Genomic DNA, 17,026 nt, shown 5'->3' on the forward strand with positions numbered 1-17,026 from the left:
TATGCTTTGCCTTGAAAACCTGGTAAAAATAAACCTGATAGACAGCATTAGTGCCGTCTCTCTCTAATCTCTAAAAGCAATTGTGCATAGAGCAGGTCATAAACTTGGGTGTACAATGTCCAATTTTTTTTATCTCTTTAAAAATCAGAAGTACAAAAGAGGTAGAATAAGTTATAACTATTGGCCAATTCACCCACTGGCCAACTCAAACAAGAAATGTGTAGGGCAATTTTTAAAAATAAAAATGCTAGTGTGAGTTGTAAGTTTCCCTTCAGATTCATTTGCTGTCTCTCAGCAAACACACAATAAGAAAAACATTGCTGCAGCGTTTGCCCTTTGGTTATTCAAAACCAATGTGGATTATATTGCAGCAACGATGGCTGGGGTCCAAAAGTTTGTTAGGCAACAGAACCACAGTTAGATGGTTGGGACTCAGAAACATCTTGAGCAGTGCTTTGATTCCAGGTCTGTGTGTCATATTTACATGAAACAAGCAGAATCCATGGCTACCAATAATATAAAATTAAGGGTAAGTAACTAAGATTTATATAAGCACATACTGATAAGTGGCACATAACAGTATATATGTGGTGTGCCTTTTCTGTGCATTGGACAAGTTTACTAAGTATAGCAACCATGTCACTGCCACAGTTATGGCCATGATATCTATCTCTCTCTCTCTCTCTCTCTCTCTCTCTCTCTCTCTCTCTCTCTCCGTGTGGGTGTGGGTGTGGGTGTGTGTGTACTCACTGGTACAGAGTATTGTACTGACACCTCTCTTTTTTTGCTGCCCATGGATGTCATTTTATGCACTTTTATCAATATATGACTACCAGCATCTCAGCATCTTGTGATTCCTAGCAACTGGTATACAGAGACATACAGCTTCCAGACATGAAGGTAGTACCATAGAGGGACCTCTGTAGATACACCCATGTCTCCAAGCTGCTCTTCCCCCTTGCCACCTAAAAATCTGGGCAAACAGATTCTGATGAAGTGTTAAGGAGCTATAGTATGGGGGAGAAAACTGAGAAGCCCTGAAAAACTGCTTGCACACATAAAAAGGAAGCAGACATCATGCTCAAAAGGCATATTATACATGTGCCTCCATCATCATCAATGATCTATCAACCAGTTTATTCCATATAGTATACTGCTATCAGACAGCATGCATAATGTTGCCAGGCGAGGAAAGCACTCTGACTAAAGTATTTACACCAAGTGACTAAATAAGCCAAGCCAAGAGACAAACTAGGGGTAAAATGCATAGGGGTTACTAGCCAAATTGACCTACGGTGAGTTTATTTCCGATATGCAAATACAGCAACATGGCAGACCCTGAGTCCTTTACAGGGAATGTTACCAGGATTCGTTTCATTGCACTAACATTTCTGTTTGTGGGCAGTCCATGATAGCCAACAATGAAAACCCACCCCAAAAAGTAATAAAATAGAATCTATTTATGACAGAATCCTCCTTTAAACCAAATCTTTTTATACTGATTGAGTTTAATGAAAAAGGTAATGAAACAGCAAACACAAAACTAATTTTAATAAATAAAAAATATGCAGCAATACTTGACATCAGATGAGCCAATGTGCTGCTGTCCATGTGATACACTCCTACTGCTATCAACCACATCCAGCATGGCCAGTAATTAGGGGTGATGAGAGCTACATTGTCTGATGGGCACCACTAGCTACCTCTGCTCTAAATATCCAACTCAGAAGTGTGAGTACAACAATGTTCAATCTTTAAAGCACTGATCTTAGAGAAATTCATGTTAATTCAATGGGAATATCACTCATATTGTGCTTTGGGAAGTTGGTATTAGCCTCCCATCTTCCAGTAATTATGTAGTTCCCAATTAAAACCCTGGAAACAAAACCAAACTGTTTTTCTCTTTCAGGCTATTTACACATCAGTACTTTACTCAGAAGTACTAATCAGACTCAACAGACAGTCGTCATAGGGTCATTAATAGTTACTTCATTCTCTGGCAACTGTAATATGATGATAGCCTTAAATAGAGTGCAAATGATAAGCCAAAAGGAGGAGGAGAAAACCAGCGATATAGCATAAAACCAGTTTGCAGAGCATAACAGAGCAACACTGAAAACAGATTCATCACAGTGACATGCCATTTACTTACAGGCACTCTGAAATCTCAAGCCACAATTAGAATTATATTACACACAAACACACCACACACAATTTTGGCATGTGAAACCTGAGCCATGTTGTTTAGGATAAAAGCAAGAATGTTATGTAAGTTGAAAAGCAGAATGCAGTGTGTCTAAGAGGGAATAATTTGTTTTTCAAAGTGAGTGCGCTCATGAGGAAATTCTCCAAACTGAAGTAATGGTTATATCACAATAGCACTAATTTGCTTGGCACTGAGAGTTGGCCAGGGTTTCTACACAGATACATCTAATCCACTACACATGCCTGTCTTTTGCTTGTTACCATTTTCAGGACATATTTGAACAACACTTTCTTCAAGCTATCTTGAGATGATCTCCACAGCCATTCCGTGACAATTGACACCTCAGTTGTCTGTCACACCTCAACCAATGCCAAGATTATTCCAGGACAATCACATGCATCATGCAATGATAGAGAAAGGCACGTGCAAATGTATTTAAGTTGCTAATAGACATTATATAAACAAGGTTCCCAAAGTTGCATGAAGAGCTGCTACTAGGGAAAGCAAAATATCTTCCGTGCACTTGCATACATCTTGACAGAGCCTGGAGGCTGTATACTGGCAGCTATGCAATTCCATATTTTTATGTGCTGACAGAAAACACTATAGGGCATGGGAAGAACTAAATTTTTGGCAGGTTATGTTTTACTTCTTTTGCCGTAGATATTAAAACAAGCCACGCTCCACTTTCTCCACTGATCCAGCTGGTCCCACCCAGTGCAGTCATCAGCCTTCATAGAATTACTTTGCAATATCATGTAGCTGCAAACTCATGTTTAAGGCTGAACACATGCTTTGAATGGAAATGCAACCAACCCAGGTCCTTGGTGAGTAAATGGTTGGGTCCAGATTTGTGGCCTTCTGCTTGTGCTGGAGGAATAGAACAGGGAGGTGTTTTTTATTATTGCTCCTTCCTCCTGAAGCCCCACTGTGTTCTTTGAAAAGTTGGTCAAGAGGGTTGGGAGGTCCTTTCGAACAGCATAGGAGGCAGAGGAAGGGGAATTGGCAAAAATTGCCTCCAGCCTTCTTCCAGCAAAGAAACTCCATCAAATCCCAATTACAGCTGCCAACACTTTTGGTATCTTCAATTCCTTCTATTTGTAATGTGAGAAATAGCCTTTTTGTTAGCCTCAACAAGACTGAGTGTATGTTCTTCCAAACTCCAGACATACTTAGTTAGAAGTACTTGCACAATATTGATTAGTAGACGTAGGCAACAATTTCCCTTTGTAGAGGTAGCTGACCACTGGCAGAATTGCTGAAGCAGAAGAGCACTTAAAATACAAAAGTGTAGATAACTTTTAAAAATTTCTTCATTAATCCAAACTGTTTCAATGATCTAATAATATGCCAAAAAGCATTATATCTACCTATTCATATATAATCACCAAGTTGTTCCACAAAACGGTTTTAACAGCCACCAAAAATAAATACTCTGAACAACAGTCTCATTCTTTCTCTGCAGACACCTCCCAGAGAAAAGCAACACATTCATGCTGCACTTCAGCCATTACATACCACCCTTTCTGCATTACCCACAGATGGACTAGACAGGATTTCTTGTCACATGCCACAAGCATAGACATTCCAGAGGCTTATGTTCCACTGCGATCTTATTTTAGGATCCATAAGAGGCCTATGTCATAGTCATTTGCAGGCTACCCCAAATAAAAGCAACGTAGCTGCAGCATTTCATCAGCCTCTGCTATTGCTCATTTCCTTTGTAGAAATCCTCCCACTACCGCAGTTCTGTCTGAATCGGAGTAGAGTTGAACAAAATATATCCATTTTATCGGCCTCATTGTTACATTTCATTTGTGAAACGTGTAGCTTCTCTTCCTCCAATTCCAGATGTACTAAATTTAAGCTCAGGAAAAGATAAGTAATGTTGTAACAAATGTGTGAAAAAGAAAGAGGGAGACTGTGAAGATTTATGTGGCATCACAAGCCAGTTCAGATGTAATGAGAATCCATGGTTTATCATTAAAAGAGCGTGCCACTGTGAGCCTCCAGAGAAACGAGACCTTTCCCCTGCCTCACACCCAGTAAACCTATTGTGGAGTTTTCCCCAACCCTCCAGAGCAGATTTGGGGTGTGGGGGTGGCAGAAGAGGGAGAAAGTCACACTGTTCTGCGCACACGATTTAGTTGAATCCTACCATATATGTCTGTGTGTATATAATTTGTTGTTATTATTTTTAAATTATGTAAACATAAATACAAAATTCCCATAATAAAAATATTGGCAATTACAGTATATGTCACCTTTCTGAATGAGAATTCCTAATATGTGTCTGTACATTAAATTAAGAATACATCAACCTCCCTCCCTGGCTCCCCCAAAAACTGAGGGACTATTTGTTATATTCCCTACTGCTATACTTGTGTAGGATAATATCTCACAATATTTACCTCAACAAGAAGATAATTGGAACTAGGGACTTTTGTTCTCAGTACCCATAATTAATGAAGACCATATATTTTTAAAAAGAAAAATTATATATAGCTCAAACCACAGATCCATCACATCTAAAAGTAGATGCCTATTTTTTATTTTTTTATTTTTTTATGTTTCCAGAGGATAGGACTGTATGAACCAATCATTATAGTGAGAATGTTAGGAGTAATGTATCATCTCCTCATTTTAAAACAGTAATCTAATCTTTGACTACAAGAAACAAATACCACAAAACCAAATACATTTCCATGTGGCAAAAGAAGACAACATATATCAGTATTGACTCCGTTTAACATTTAAACGTTTTTCTTTAAAGTAATGTTCATACAATAGTTTATAGATTCATGCTGGAGTTTATTTCTAGAAAAAGCACGCTATTTATAACAGGAGTCTTCCAATTCTGGGTCACTATCCCAGTGGGCTACCTGGTAGGAACCCCGACACTGTGTCTGTTCGAGATAAACATGTTAACTAGTCACTGAACACAGATGCCGGTTTATCAGTTTTGGTTTCATTTTTACACATTTCTAATAAGCATACTCCTTTATCAGAACTGTGGTTCATTTACACTAAAATGTTTATGGTTTTGTGTTAAGATGTGTTTTTGGAATAATATGCCTGATTCTTTTCACTTTCCTTTCCCTAAGAGGAGAAGGTTGTAATTGGCCCATTAACCTTGTGCTAATAAAGTGAAATTTATAATGGATGTTAAATGGATTACTGATTCTTGCAAGCAAACTAGCCTAGATTTATTAGTGCAGGATCAAATGATGTATGCGAGAGAGAGAAATGCTTAAAAGCCCAATAGTTATATGAAGTTCTAGTTAGTGAAGTATTATATTAACATTTCACAAACAACTTATAATATGCCTGCTGAATCAGGGTTGATAAAAATTGGGTTTTTTAATTAAAAACATTGTTTTTATTTAAAAGCTTTTTAATTTAAAAAATTTGTTGCACTAATTGTTCTGTAAAAAAATAACCTGGTTTGAAATATTACTTAAATGTAATGCTGCAATGTGATGTCAGTGTAAGGTGGAAGTCTCCAAAGGCAGCCCCTAGAGCAGGGATCACCAAGCTTTTTGAGCCAATGGCTTGAAATTGTGAGAAAGTGTCTTAGGTTCCGGTCACAAAATGGCTACCATAGGGTGTGCCATAGCACAAAACTACTGCTACAGCTAGCAGGAAGAAAAGACCGGACCTCAAAATGATGCACCAGCCTCCCATTCAAAGGAAGGGCATTAGCCACCGCCATACCTGCTCAGGAAGAAGATCTTTGCAGCTTCTGTTCAGAAAGACATGAGGGAAGAAAGACATGTGTCCAGGTTGGCATCCCATTAAATGTAAAATGACTTCTTTCTCCAAAAAGAAAGGAAATCCCCACAATCATACAGCTCTCAAGCATTCAGAGGCAAGCCTGCCCAGCTGCCCACAATTCAATTTAAGGCCAGGTGGAGGTGTCATTAGGTAGCTCCTCCCATGGGACTTTGTCAGATCAGAAAATGCAGGCTGAAATGCTGCAGAAATGTTTAATGGAAAGAAAAACACACATGCCACTGCTGGCTACTTCACAAGAATATGGTACACTCAATGCCATGCCCACTTAAATTCTAAAGAGGTTCTATAGCACCCTGTGAACAAGGCAGAAAAAAACAAAAGCCCCTTTCACAGGAAAACTTTCAGACAGTGTTATTATATACACACTTAAAACCATGCATACAATACAGAAAGGAAACCATACCTGGCCAGCAGTCTTAAAATCAAAAGAACCGGTTCACATGTTCCTTCAGTGTATTTCTTATATTTAAATGCATAGCTGCTTCACCACCATATTGCCCTCAAAATAGTTTACAGAGTTCATCACCAGAACATTCTACTCCTCGTTACAGCCAATCTAATCTCAGGAGACACCTGGTCTCTCCAGCTGAGCTCAGTTAATGGTGCCAGGGGACAAAGAGGAGGAAACTCAAGGGTGGGAATAATCTGAACAATGGATTTCCAATTGACAACCTCCTGCCTGCTGGTTGAAGGGATTCTTGCAAGGAGTGCTGGGCTAGTTGGACCTTGATCTGACCCTGCACCATTTCCTACATAAGACAATGTACTCATTGCTAATACAGCAACAGCCATCTTGCACATCCCTGGACTACTAAAGGACAATGGCTGTACCCTTTTCTATTTGGAGTGGGGAGACTTGACTGTGTTACTGCCAACCTATAACTAACTCTTCTTTCTTGGAAAGTTGCAGAATGGAATAGTAAGTGTAATGATGTAGATTTGTAAAACTTTCTTAACTGGTTTTTAAGTTACTTACTTACTTACTTACTTACTTATAAGAACTCCCCCAGGTCCGTGGATATAGCCCTTTTTTCAGCCAGCCCTTAAAGCAAAGTTATTTTGGATGGGTGATGGATGAGCTAGCTACTTTGATCTCTGTTGAGATCACACAATATTATACAGCTTAGGTTTGCCTTAATAGTAAGTTCCACATATGTATGCTTCCTTTGCAGAAGCAAAATGGTAAATAATGCAGCTAACATAAAACTGGTGTCACATGCTTCCTGCAACCAGTAACCGACAAAAAGCTGTGTTAGTGCATTCTGGATCAGCTGCAGCTTCTAGTCAACCAAAAAGGGCAACCTTATGTACAGTGCATTATAATAGTCAAGTTAAGTAAATACCACAGTATGCAAAGCAGGGGCTAGGTCCCTCTTCACAATAAGGAGGCTTCGCTAAAACACCAGCCAATGGTCGTGAAATGCACTTTTGGTCACTGTGGAATGCCTTAACCATAGCGTTTGTGCAGTAGAAGCATCTTGCATTTCTGATTCCCTTCAATTAAATTAAAATATGAAGCAGCAGGCATGGCTTGTATGCATGGAAAAACTCATGAGTACTAAGTGATTTAGGGTCATTTTATAACTAACCACATCTGTTGGACTCTATTCAGGGCAGGGGAGATGGGAGGACATCTCAGTCACATGCATGCCTCCATTCTGACTGCAGAATGTGCTATGTGATCAGGGGTGCATATTCCACCCATGTGGAATACGGTCTGCATTTTCCCCCTTCATGATTCCTCAGCACCACCCCAGATCCAGGATTACAGTGGAGCATAAGAAGCTGCTTTATACCAAGTCAGAACATTGATCCATCTAGGTCAATGTTGTCTACACTGACTGGCAGCAGCTCTCCAGGGTTATGGAAAGGGACATTCGTGGTTCTACCTGCAGATGCCAGTGACTGAACATGGGACCTTCTGCATGTAATCCAGATTCTCTACTGCTGAGCTATACACCCTCCCTAGGGAGAAGTGACACATGGTGAAGTGTCCCTGTGAACTGTGATTCACAAGGATTCAGCCAACAGCATTGGATTTCTGCAGTTGTGACATCACTCCTTTAATTTACCACAGACATACAATTTTTTGGTTATAGCCAATAGCTGCAAATTTATCCAATAGCTGCAATTTTTAAAAACTCAGCTATTACTTCCCAAACCTGTGGATGGCAGAAGCCATTTTAGAAGAGGCCTACCCCTCTTCCTTCCCTCCCAAGGGAATGCCACTTCTAAGATTTTGCATCCTCCAATATAGGAAGCTGCCTTATACCAAGTCAGACCATTGGTCTACCTAACCCAGTACTATCTACAGACAGGTAGTATTCCCAGCTCTACCTGGAGACACCAGGGACTGGACCCGGGGCCTTCTGCACAGTGTTTGAAATTCCCATTGTTCTAGGTGCATTTTGCGACAGGGAATTTCATTAGCGCAAGCAGTTTCTGAGCTCTGGACACAATATTGTGCCTAAGATTTCGGATTAAAACTGCAGAGTGGAAGGAAAGGAGGGCCTTTTTCTGCCTCCCCACTTCCAGCTACTCTCTGAAGACTGGAGAAGAGACTCTCCTAAGAATATTAGGGGGTTGGGCAAGGGAAGGACTAGACCATGTGAAAAATGAAGTTCATTCATTTTCAGCTTTGTATTCTTGTTATAAAAATGCACACCTAGACATTCCCCTGTTGTACCCATAACCTAGGTTTAAGGTGCCATTTAGCTCCTGCTTCTGCACGCTAAACAGATGCTCTACCATTGAGCTATGGCCCTTCCCAACCACACTTACAATAAACACATACCACCCAAAATCAAAGGAACAATGCTTCCCCCCACGCCCTGCTTCAGAATTATAATTTTATTGTTACAGAATTCTATGTAGATACAATGAATTAATCAGCAGTTCTTTCACAGAGTGACAACCTTAATATAAAATAATAGTACAGTGCGTTTCAGACACATTAGCAGAGGCTACAGTGTTACATTTCCCTGTTCATTTTGTGAAAACCCACTTGCAGAAAAGAGAGGTGAAGGTGGGAAATCACCAGGTGCACGTCTCTGCAATGCTGAAATGGTGAGGCACGAGTATCATTCCTTTGGGTGCCTCACCTGTGCCTCCACCTCAGTTCAAGTACCTCCTGCTCAGGTGTTACTAGGGTGGTAGAAATGCATGTGTGCTGGATTTCTGCCTGCTTCTCTGCATCTATCTTCAGTATGCAAAGAGGAAGTCTTCAACATCAGACATGACCCTAATATAGCCCAGAGATAATACACTGAGTGCTGCATACAAAGATCCTCATGCCAAAGGAGTGTTCTGGTGGAACAAGCTGGATTAACTGAAAAGGGCCTTGCACTCATGCTGCTCCCTGAGGATCAGACTTGTTTGCTTAAAAGGGATATCAATTTGTTTGTGTCTAATGACTGACTGGAAGAGCGCACAAAATGCAGCTGCTGATAACTGGAAGATGGGACATCTGACAATCATTCTGTGAAGATGTCCCTCTTCAGAAAGGCTGGCTAATAATTATTCTTTTCAAACAAGATAAAGCTGTGGTTTACTGAGGTTTCCCCCTTAATATACGTGCCATTGCTGTCTCTTTGTGTCTGTCCTGTTGCTTTTCCTCTCCTTCCACTTAACTCCGGGACATAAAAATGAATTGTATCAAGAGAGGTTAGTAGATATCATGATGAGCACAACCTCCATGACACCCTTATTTTCACAATTGCTGGCTCTCTTAATGTGGAAACTCTTATATTCAAAATCTTACTATTGTATTACTCCTGCTTTTCAGTTCTCCAGAGCTTTTGCACTGGAAGAGAAATTATGTAATTTTTCAAGTTGTCACTATGAATGATTATTATGTTTAACACCACATTAAAGCTTCTTTTGGTTTTTCTAATCTACCCTTATTCTTAACCGCAACCCAATCCAGGCTTTCAAAGGTAGTTTACAAACTAGCAATATAAAGCAAAGTTATTGCCAAATCTGCCTTTAAATGTATTTTGTTGACATAGGGGAGAAGGTGGATTATGCTATGCTAACATTATATCTGGTTTTTAAAAAATCAGTCTAAAATTAGATGTTCCCTTAAGGAAAATGTTTAATCTCTGTAATAAGATGTCTGTGCTTACCTGGCTCTGCCATTCCACACCGACAGGCTGAACAGTATTATCAGCTCTTTGGGTACTAATTCTTGCTTACTGGATGGATATTTTTCTCTTGCTGGATTAATAATCAACTTTCTAGATCAGTTCATTTGCAATTCTCTTCTGCTTAACCCTTTGTATTACCTTGCATTTAATCCTGAACTGAATGTGCACTTTCTCACCCATGCGTTAAGAAAAGTAAAAGAACAAAACCAAAACGAATTAGGTTATTATGGGATTTGGTTTAAGAACGTTAAAATTAAAGGCCCCCCAAACCAAGTCTTGAGTAAATAATAGTAAATAATATAGAAAGTACTTACACATTAAACCAATGTTCCAAGTTCAAGCAACTATGGGCATCTACTCACATGAGCAGTCAATCACCTCGTGGGAAAACCATCAGTTTTTGCCCCATGAGCCAGAGTATTAAGAATTAGTACTACTTTCCAAATGCAAAATAAGTGTGACTGACTTCCCCATATGACTAGTTAGCTGCAAAATTATCACTTATCAGTTTATGCAAGACTGTCCATCTGTGTTGTCAGACAGAGAGAGTGAAGAGTAAATGTGGCTAGGAGCAAGAAGATAAGAGGCAGGCACCCTGAATCGCTTTTTTACAGTTCAAGTGAGGCCAGGATTATTGAAAGGGGGAAACCTAGGTTTCTCTCCTTCTCACCCACCTAACTATAGTAATGAATAACCAGTGCTAAAAAGTAATTTATCAGATAAGTACAATAGATCATGGAGAATTTGTATTATGAGAAAGAAAAAAACTAGAAAATAAGAAGGAGTAATGTTTGTTGACTGACAGTGTCATAGGAAAAAAGCTTGAAATCTTGGTATTTTAGTGGGGGTGTGGTGGATTTTGCTTTGGTTGGAATAAAATGAAAGGAAATAAAACTAGGATAGCTAAGGTGTCGTGTTAAAGAAAAGAGAATAAAGGGAAATAACAACCTTTCTATCTTGCCTATTCTTTTTAAAAAGCGATGCGTTAGGTTTAGGGAGCCCTGGGCAAAATCCAAGAGATTGCAGCCTTTTCACTCTAACAAAAATGATTTCCCTGCAAAAAGCATGCTAGAGCTGTTTTATTAAACAGCCCTGAAGTACCTTTACATTCCCTACAGACAAAAGGCAGAACCTCTTCAAGATCAGGCCTAGCACAAAGGGGCTTGACCTCATCTTTTCACAGAATAAGTAGCAAATGTAATATTTTTACATGGGAGTAAAGCGCTTTGTAGCAGCAGCTCTTAAAATCATTTATAGTAAACTTTCCATAAGATGTGCTGCAGATAATAAAATGCCGTAAAGTGTGAAGCAAATTTCCTTCATATTTATAGTGAATATTATTCTTTGCGTGTTTGAAGGAAAACCTTTTTAAACAGCCAATAATGTGAGAAAGCACAGCAGCTAAATTTATTGTTAAGCATCACATCACTGATACTCCTGGGGGTTTTTCTTCATGGGAAGAAAGCTTAAATAACATTTTCTAACACATTGGAGTGCTTCCCAGAGATGTGATGGCCTACAGAGGTGGTGCCGTAGAAAAGCACACAGGGAATGGTAAGTTAGTAAACAAGCTTTTTTTTATTTTCCAGATGGTAGACACAAATAAATCCAACTCTGTTTAATAAAATTGAACTATAGTTATCTTTTGTTCTCTGCAAAGTACATTATCTCTCTTTCCTGTTTCACCTGACTAATCTGGAGGTATTTGTTCCATCACCTGACTTAGTGGTTGGCTAGAAATAATAAGACAAAACAATCTGCTATTGTTACATGAGACAACCACCTTTCATGTCCTTGAGCTCACCATGACCTTTCACCCTGCCTATCCCTCAATGGTCTCTTCTAACAATTAAAACTACACTCAGGCTGAATTCCAGATTGTCATATAAAGAGCCCTGTCCTTTCAAAACAAAACCAATTTTTACACCAAGGTGGGGGAGAAACACAAGTCCATTGTTCCCTCACAGATGGAAGTTAGAGTTACTAAGGCAACAGCTCTAATCCTCCTTTTAACCACCTTTTTCACATCATTGGACTATCAAGTATGCTACCTTTTAACTCATAAGCTCAAAAGCTGGTAGTCTAACTCACTGCTCTAATTAGCTACGATTTTCACAGTACAGACAACATGATGAGCTAATCGAAATTTGCAAAATAATGACGTACCTCCAGCAAATATTCCTCCTCCTGAGGCCCAGTCTTAGAATAACAATAATGGGACCATTATTAGAGGAGGGCATTAAAATGCTGCACTGCTGCTAAACAGAGAACTTAATTGTTCTGGTCTTGTCCATTGAATCAACAACCTATTGTTGAGAACTTGAAAAATAAAGGACTAGAGAATGGGTGCCATAATGATTGGTCTGTGCTGCCATACCAGCACTCCGCAGAATTGTTTTTCCTTTTGAAACTCTTGATGGACTAGTAGTTTTGTTTAAAAGTAATATAAAAGGCAATTGTTTGGGTAAAAAGTCCTATTTATTGAAATCCTTCGAAGCAGTTGCAGGGATTCCCCCCCCCATCTAAAAAAAAAGTGTTCAGACACAGGAATACCATCTGAAGAGGTCTACATTTACGCTAAATATCACTTCTTGCCAGGCTACTGTAATGAAGGAGGACACCTCCTTAGCCTTCTCTTGGATCAATAAAATGTCATCCTTTGTAGACCCATTATGGGGTACATCAAACCAAGTGGTAAAATTGGGAAGTTACCAAAGTTTTCGTCAAAACATTATCTTTAATAGTAATCTGAAATTACTTAGAACTCACTATTCTTATGAACCATGAATAAATTCAGACATGGTAAAGTACAGCTTAACTTTCTCCTGAGAGCACGCCATTGAAATTGATGGAAGATATGAAAATGCTTGACCCCTTCTTATTAAAAATAGCTGTATATCAGTTACAGCCAGTGAATAGAAATCATTCCTTCAATTTCAGTTCTGTCCTCCATTTATCTATTTTTTATTTTAAAAAAAACAAGTATTCCCCTGCAAAGTTGCAAAAGAAAAGGGGGAGTTGCAAGGGAGTAACTATGATGCATAGGATAGGTGGGACCCAGAGAGACATTTGCCCAAGTGGAAGCAGGTACATCTGCTCATGCAAGGAGGAGGGTCTGATATTTCTGCTACTTTCCCCCCAGCTACATTCCCCATCCCACACCATCCCAGAGGGTCTCCTGTCACTCAAGAAGGCTGATATTCTATAAGTATTCTATAAGCTGATGTTCTATGATATTCTATATTCTATCTAGATCAAGGGAAGTAATAGTGCCACTGTATTCTGCTCTGGTCAGACCTCACCTGGAGTACTGTGTCCAGTTCTGGGCACCACAGTTCAAGAAGGACACTGACAAACTGGAACGTGTCCAGAGGAGGGCAACCAAAATGGTCAAAGGCCTGGAAACGATGCCTTATGAGGAACGGCTAAGGGAGCTGGGCATGTTTAGCCTGGAGAAGAGGAGGTGTAGGGGTGATATGATAGCCATGTTCAAATATATAAAAGGATGTCACATAGAGGAGGGAGAAAGGTTGTTTTCTGCTGCTCCAGAGAAGCGGACACGGAGCAATGGCTCCAAACTACAAGAAAGAAGATTCCACCTAAACATTAGGAAGAACTTCCTGACAGTAAGAGCTGTTTGACAGTGGAATTTGCTGCCAAGGAGTGTGGTGGAGTCTCCTTCTTTGGAGGTCTTTAAGCAGAGGCTTGACAACCATATGTCAGGAGTGCTCTGATGGTGTTTCCTGCTTGGCAGGGGGTTGGACTCGATGGCCCTTGTGGTCTCTTCCACAATTATTCTATGATTCTAATTATATTTCAAGTATAACAACCAAAATCAATATCAATATGCAAAATTATAAAAATAGGCAAATTGTTCCAACTACGCATGATTAAGAACATTTGAAATTGTCTGATGGACAGGCCCACTGTAAAGTAGGTAAGCTTAAAATCATTTTCCATTAGTGGAAACCTTTTGAGCAGTTTGGTGATTCGCACAATATTTGCTTATTTATGTGGAATATGGAAGCCACTGTTTTAATGTGTCGAACACATCACTGTTTATTTTACTCCGTGAGTTTTAATGATCTCCCCAACTTCTTCTTTTCAGCTGTTGAGGTTGCCAATCTATGCCAATAACAAAAACAGTTTGGGGCATATTGCACACTTTCTCCCACTTCACAGCTGCTCTAATATGAGACCTATTAGGGAGAAAAGAGCTCCTCCTACCCCAACAGCTGGCCAGCCATGCCTCTGCAGCATGACTGGGGTCTCTCCAATCTTGCTGGAAGGCATAAAGTTGGAAAAGATAAGGCTACCAATGGCTACCATCCACAATAGCTATGTTCTACCTCCACTTCATGGGGACGCCGGTGGCATTGTGGTCTAAACCACAGAGCCTAGGACTTGCTGATCAGAAAGTCGGCGGTTCGAATCCCCATGATGGGGTGAGCTCCCATTGCTCAGTCCCAGCTCCTGCCAACCTAGCAGTTCGAAAGTACATCAAAGTGTAAGTAGATAAATAGGTACTGCTCCAGCGGGAAGATAAACAGCGTTTCCATGCGCTGCTCTGGTTCGCCAGAAGCAGCTTAGTCATGCTGGCCACATGAAACTGTACGCTGGCTCCCTCGGCCAGTAAAGCGAGATGAGCGCCGCAACCCCAGAGTCGTCCACGACTGGACTTAACGGTCAGGGGTCCCTTTACCTTTACCTGTTTACCTCCACTTCACAGGCAGTATGACTCAGAATACCAGCTGTTAAGAATCACAAGCGGGGAGAGTGCAGCTGTGCTCAGCTTCTGCTTGTGGGCATCCTTCAACATCTGGATGGCTATTGTGAGAACAGCATGCTGGACTAGCTAGGCCGTTAGCCTGACTCAGCAGGATTCTTCTTTGTCACTTAAATGATAGGACAAAGCTGGCCACAGATGACTGGGAAGTGGAGGCACAGCAATATACTAAAATATAAGTTACAGTTGTACGGAAAGGGATCCTGACACCCAGGTGACATGTTTGATCACTGTTGAGCATATTTACTTAGACACACACACACACAGCCTGGATGGTATTCAATCCTAGTCCTAATGAGAGTGGACTCACTGAAGTTAATGCACACGACTTACTTTCAATGGGTTAACTCTGAGTAGGACTAGATTTGGACACCATCTGCTGTATCGTTATAGTCTGCAAAAATGTACAGTGGAAGAAGGTGCCTAGGGCTACCTGTAGAAGTTAACTGCCTGAAGTTTATATAAAATATAATTTTGAAATCTTCAGAAGTTTAGTGAAGCAGAAACATGGACATTTGTGAAGTACACAGAAAGGCAAAATAAATAATGTTAGAGGAGGCAACACAAACAGAGAAGGGTTAAATGTGGGAGCTAACTGAATGTGAAAGGAGAGGGTGTAAGAAAAGATGGGGGAATGATTTAAGGGATTTAAGGAGAATGAAGTCAGTATTTTTAATGGAACAGAAATATTTTGCAATGGAACAGGAAAAAAACAATTTGTGGCTGAATGATGACTCCTGCTTTTTAAAAATATAGACATATATTCACATACAGTATCTAACAAATATTCAAAGAGGCTGACTGGGAATAATGGGAATTGCAGTCCAAAATATCTGAAGAGCACCAGGTTGAGGAAGGCTACCATAAGCCCTCTCATACAAGGTTTGGTTTTGCTCTTCTATACGTACAAGTCTCTGTTTTTATCAGGGTACTGCATATTGTGCACATTTTTTTAAGTCAGGTACTTTTCTTTTGTAAATTGAAAAAGAAAATATATAATATCAGGAAGTATTAAACTGTAAACAAGACATCTTGATTTATGCAAGCCTTGCTTTGCTTCATTTATCTTCATCTTGTTAGGCTAAATTAATTAATCTCAGCACTGTACACTTTCTCTTTTCATTACATCAAATATTATGGCCTGGATATGGGAGGAAGCTCTCACCAGAGGGATTTTAAAACACTACCTCGAGGAAGAGTTTCTACAAATGCATATCTCTAGCAATATTAACCAGATTAGATGCATTAATTGTATAGAAAGTTTATTAAAGGCAGTATTCCTTGGCTTTAAAATAATTGCATTCCTGCAATCCCAAAAATATTTCAGAATCTTAAAGTATATCAAGGTAGTTTTTGTTTGTAAAAAATCAAATATTTGGACATTCATTTAAAAATAGGCTAAATAAATTGACACCACAAGTCTATACATTCTTTAAGCAAATCATCTTTTTTTACAGTACATCAAATTATGAGAACACAAACAGTTTCAAATTATTTAGGCAGGCCACATACACTCTATGAGATGAGTGTGTTTTTAACACACTTTCGCTGTTAATTTATTGATGTAATGAAAGGAATAACTAGATTCTCAGGAAACCTTCTTGTCTTGATAAAGCAAGAAGGGGCACCATGTAAACTGTTCTGCAAGTTTTCCTCTCTTAACTTGCAACAGTAGAGCTTCTGGAGCTATGCAAGTGGACAAAACTGTAAAGCCTTTTTTAATCTTACCCTGATCAACCAAGCCTCTCTTCCTCCAATCACAGTTTTGTGCGTGATATCTTTCTCCTAGTGTTTCTTATTTAATTAAAACAGACACTGACAGAAGGACATGGATTAGGGCTGTAATGATGCATTTACTTAGATTAATCGGAGTCTCCTTTTGGAGTAATGGCTTAAACAAAGAACAAAAGGAAATTGTTATGAAACAGCCTTTTATCCCAAGCAAAGGTCATATTATGAGGTTTTTAATTTTGTTGGCCTCTGTTACACTGGGCCTCGCTACTGGAACATGAGAAGTGCCCTTTTTTTCTCTTGCAAAGCCCGTTATTATAATATAGCCATTATAGCTGCAAATTAAAATGTCTGATTTTAAAA

General features: G+C 39.6%; 1 protein-coding gene across 10 annotated transcripts in view; it reads right to left on the minus strand.

The window, feature by feature from the left end:
* The window catches only part of SOX6 (SRY-box transcription factor 6), a 435,786-nt gene that overhangs the window by 304,456 nt on the left and 114,304 nt on the right, over nucleotides 1-17,026 (minus strand). The window contains exon 1 of one of the 10 annotated variants that reach the window (XM_079966108.1): nucleotides 10,461-10,584. The exons of the other annotated variants lie outside the window; for them this stretch is intronic. The gene's annotated coding sequence lies outside the window, so the exon portion shown is untranslated. Of the gene's footprint in view, nucleotides 1-10,460; nucleotides 10,585-17,026 lie in introns of those variants that run through there. 10 annotated transcript variants of the gene reach the window in all.

Source organism: Podarcis cretensis (genome assembly GCF_951804945.1).
Source record: "Podarcis cretensis genome assembly, chromosome: 1".
Taxonomy (NCBI): Eukaryota; Metazoa; Chordata; class Lepidosauria; order Squamata; family Lacertidae; genus Podarcis; species Podarcis cretensis.